Here is a 5000-nt window from a genome sequence, read left to right on the forward strand (position 1 = left end):
ATTCGTACAGTTATTAAGAATTCAGTTTGGAACCGCTTTCTGTTTTTATTTATTTATTTATTTATTTATTTTTTTGTCAGTTATTTCCATGATTTTTTTTTCTTGCGTTGCAACAATATAGTAATTTCTCTCTCTCTCTCTCTCTCTCTCTCTCTCTCTCTCTCTCTCTCTCTCTCTCTATATATATATATATATATATAATATATACATTGCAAAGGGCGAGTTTTAACATAAAAAATAAAGTATCATCTCGTAATAATAACTCAGGAAAATCTAAACAATGAGACTGTTGGCCTACACCTTGGGTGTTGTGAGAATTTATATATAACATTTTTGTTTTATTGATCAACTTGGCAAAAAAAAAAATAAATAAATAAATAAATAAATGAATAACGGAGATAAGACACAAAACACTTAACATCTGATTTCGTTACAGTTCTTGAATAAAACTGGGCAAAACTCATAATATTTATTGCCACAAATCTTCAATTTCTTCACCTTTATAGTTGACAGAATATTTCACACAAATTATTTTTCTTCTCAAATTGCACTCAACTGTTCTTTACTGCTTTGAACATACTTAAGCTATCTTTTTTTTTTTTTTTTTTTTTTTTTTAATCTCACCTGGAAATTTCCAAACATGTTTTGATAAATCAACTTCCATAAAGTTAGTTCTTCTTTGATTTCTCCTGCAGATTCTCGTTAACCCTCGGGACCTTTTACAGTAAAAAAAAATAAAATAAAATGAAATAAATAAATAAATAAATAAAGGACCTACTGAGGCTCCAGTCCCCAAACAGAATCAGAAACGATCGTCAAAACTTGGAGGATAGCAATCTTGAAACCTCCCTCATGTCATAGAAAGGAGGAAATACAGAAGCAGATAGGGAGTTCCAGAGTTTACCAGAAAAGGGAATGAATGAATAAGCATACTGGTTAATTCTTGCATTAGAGAGGTGGAAAGAACAGAGGTGAGAGAAAGTGGAATGTCTTGTGCAGCGATGGCGTTGGGGGAAGAGGAGACATGCAGTTAGTAAGATCAGAGGGACTGTTACCATGAAAGCAGCGGTAGAAGGCAACAAGAGATGCAACATTGCGGCGATGAGAGAAATGCTGAAGATAGTCAGTCAGAAGAGGGTTAATAAGACGAAAAGCTTTAGATTCCACCCTGTCTAAAAGAGCGGTATGAGTGGAACACCCATACATGAGAAAAGTACTCCTTAAATGGATGAATAAATCCCCTGTTCAAAGTTAGCAGCTGGCAAAAGATGAGAAAAACTGGCTGAGATTAATCAGAACCCCTAACTACATAGAAGCTGTTTTAGCTTTTTTTTTTTTTTTTTTTTTTATGTAGAAGGGACACCGGCCAAGAGCAACAAAAATCCATTAAAGAAAAAAAAGACCCACTGGGATTCCAGTCCCCGAACAGGGTCCAAAGCAGTAGCCAAAATTTAAAGGATAAGTGTCGTGATACCTCCCTCTTGAAGGAATTCAAGTTATGGGAAGGTGGAAATACAGAAGCAGGCAGGGAGTTCCACAGTTTACCAGAAAAAGGGGTGAATGATTGAGAATACTGGTTAACTCTTGCATTGCAGAGGTGGACAGAATATGTGTGAGAGAAAGAAGAAAGTCTTGTGCAGCGAGGTCACAGGAGGAAGGGAGGCAAAATCAGAAGATGAATAGGCAGTTAGCAAGATCAGAAGAGCAGTTAGCATGAAAATAGCGGTGGAAGATAGCAAGAGGTGCAACGTTGCGATGAAAAAGAGGCTGAAGACAATCAGTTAGAGGAGAGAATTTGATGAGACGAAAAGCTTTTGATTCCACCCTGTCTAGAAGAGCAGTATGAGTGGACATATGAAGCATACTCCATACATGGACAGATAAGGCCCTTGTACACGGTTAGCAGCTGGGGGGGGGAGTGAGAAAAACTGGCGGAGACGTCTCAGAACACCTAACTTTATAGAAGCTGTTTTAGCTAGAGATGAGATGTGAAGTTTCCAGTTCAGATTTTAAGTAAAGGATAGACCGAGGATGTTCAGTGTAGAAGAGGGGGGACAGTTGAGTGTCAATGAAAAAGAGGGGATAGTTGTCTGGAAGGTTGTGTCGAGTTGATAGATGGAGGAATTGAGTTTTAGAGGCATTGAACAATACCAAGTTTGCTCTGCTCCAATCATAAATTTTAGAAAGATGAGAAGTCAAGCGTTCTGTGGCTTCCCTGCATGAACTGTTTACTTCCTGAAGGGTTGGACGTCAGTGCAAAGACGTAGAAAGGTGCAGGGTGGTATCATCAGCGTAGGAATGGACAGGACAAGAAGTTTGGTTTAGAAGATCATTGATGAATAATAGGAAGAGAGTGGGTGACAGGACAGAAGCCTAAGGAACAACACTATTAATAAATTTAGAAGAAAAACAGTAACTGTCTGCCACAGGAGCAACAGAACGGTGAGAAAAGAAACTTGAGATGAAATTACAGAGAGAAGGATAGATGCCGTAGGAGGGTGGTTTGGAAATCAAAGCTTTGTGCCAGACTCTATCAAAAGCTTTGGATATGTCTAAGGCAAAAGCAAAAGATTCACCAAAATCTCTAAAAGAGGATGACCAAGACTCAGTAAGGAAAGCCAGATAGAAGGTTGTGAAGTGATAGATGTTTAAGAATATTCCTGCTGAGGATAGACTCAAAAACTTCAGATAGGCAGGAAATTAAAGCAATAGGAAGGTAGTTTGAGGAATCAGAACGGTCACCCTTTTTAGAAACAGGCTGAATGTAGGCAAACTTCCAGCAAGAAGATAAGGTAGATGTTGACAGACAGAGTTGAAAGAGTTTGACTAGGCACAGAGGTTCAGTTTCGGAAGAACAATAGGAGGAACCCCATCAGATTCATAAGCCTATCGAGGGTTTAGGCCAGCGAGGGCATGGAAAACATCATTGTGAAGGATTTTAATAGATAGCATGAAGTAGTGTAGGAGAGGGTGGAACAAGCCCTGAGTCATCCAAGGTAGAGTTTTTAGCAAAGGTTTGAGCGAAGAGTTCAGCTTTATAAATAGATGAGATGCAGTGGTGCCATTAGGTTGAAATGAAGGAGAGAAAGATGAAAAAAGCAAAGTTATTGGAGATGTTTTTGTCTAGGTCCCAGAGGTCACGAGTGGAGTTAGATCTTGAAAGATTTTGATACTTTCTATTTAATGAAGGAGTTTTAATGAAGGAGTTTTTGGCTAGTTGGCATGATTCCGGGCAAAAATATAAAGCGCATGACATCCAGGTGGTGGAAGGCTCAAGTACCTTTCGTGGATTTGAAAGAGCGAGAGAAAGAGTGAGGAATGTACGCCTCCATGCCAGACACTGTTACCTCTGTTATACCCTCAGCATACCGAGACGGGTCTCTGACATGGAAGCAGTAGTCATTTCAAGGAAAATCAGCATAATACCTCCTCAGTTCCCCCCAATTAGCAGAAGCAAAACGCCAGAGGCACCTCCTCTTAGGGGAATCCTGAGGAGGGATTGGAGCAATAGGACAAGATACAGATATGAGACTGTGATCTGAGGAGCCCAACAAAGATAAGGTAACAGTATAAACAGAAGGCTTATAGGTTAGGAAAAGGTCAAGAATGTTGAGCGTGTTGCACTAGTTCGCTGGTGGTGAACATTGGAATTTCTAAGAATGGACATCTCCACAAAAAGGGAAAAGAGTCAGAATGTGCTCCACTTTCGACGTTATACAGTCAAAGAATTTCTTATAGGCAGAGGAGTTAAGTGAGAGATATACGAGTACAGCACAGATAAATTTTGTTTGAGAGTGACTCTGAAGTCATAGCCAGATGGTGGAAAACTCGAAAGATTCAAGAGTGTGGGCACGAGGTTAAATCATTGCGCACATAGATGCAACATCCAGCTTTGGATTGAAAATGAGGGTAGAGAAAGTAGGAGGGAACAGAAAAGGGGCTACTGTCAGTTGCCTTAGACACGTGTTTCAGTGAGGAAAAGAAGATGAGACTTAGTAGAGGAGAGGTGGTGTTCTACAGATTGAAAATTAGATCTAAGACCGCGAACGTTGCAGAAGTTAATGAAGAGGGATGTGTCAAGACACTTAGGGTCGATACCAGAAGAGCAGTCCGGCTTGGGAACATTTATGGTCCCATCCCCAGATAGGGACTCCAAGGCTGGTGTAGGAGTCGCCATGGTAATTCTGAATTTTGAGTGAAGCGTGTGTAATTAGGTGCATGTGGTTTGTGTGAAGGAAAAGAGTTGTGTTTAAAGGGCAGGCAGTGACCGCCCCCTTGTGTTGTGAGACAAAAAGGGAAACGTTCAGTGAAGTCAAAGCTGGGTTTAATGATAAGTTCACAACACTCCCTGAGAGTGTTTTAGACGTTGTTGAGAGTAATTATCGTTTCGGCAGGTGTTTACTGCCTCCTCCTCTTCTTTACTTTATACTTTACACATCTTTATTTTAAAATACTTCCTGTAAATCAACGATGAGCATTTCTTTTTATATGTTTATACTTATGAAGAATGCCATGGTGCCGCTCTGAAACATCCGTGTGCTTCTTTTCGTGATAAGCGTTCTCCTACCAATTATGACAGAATTGGTTTTGAAATTGTGCATTTAAATTTTAATGGTTATTGAAGCATTATTGCTACATCAGGTGGACCAGAGTGAAGATAGCTTCCCAAGATATAATATCGTTTTATAAAATGGAGATAAGAGAGGAAGCAACAATTACAAGAACCTGTTCCTCTGATTACCGTCTTCAGCTTTATATCATCTTTCCATTGCAAGGCAAGGAATTTTGTTCATATACTTAATAACAATTTAGGCGAAGCTTGACATGATTTAGCTAAGCTATTGTACACCATGAAGGAAAAGAAATTATACTGATAAAAAAAGAAGAAAAATTAAGCAACAAGTGTCAGCTCATTTAATTGAAATATTTTTGTAAAGTTAGAGAAAGCCAGACTTCTGAGGGACTGGCGAATGTTGAACGTGGTGGTTCTGACTCACAAC

The 5000-nt window shown here is 39.3% G+C and overlaps 1 protein-coding gene across 2 annotated transcripts in view; it reads right to left on the reverse strand.

Moving 5' to 3' along the window:
• LOC135103709 (uncharacterized) overlaps window positions 1-5000 on the reverse strand; it is a 96943-nt gene that overhangs the window by 38537 nt on the left and 53406 nt on the right. The gene's annotated exons all lie outside the window — the stretch shown is intronic.

Source organism: Scylla paramamosain, chromosome 9 (assembly GCF_035594125.1).
Source record: "Scylla paramamosain isolate STU-SP2022 chromosome 9, ASM3559412v1, whole genome shotgun sequence".
NCBI lineage: Eukaryota > Metazoa > Arthropoda > Malacostraca > Decapoda > Portunidae > Scylla > Scylla paramamosain.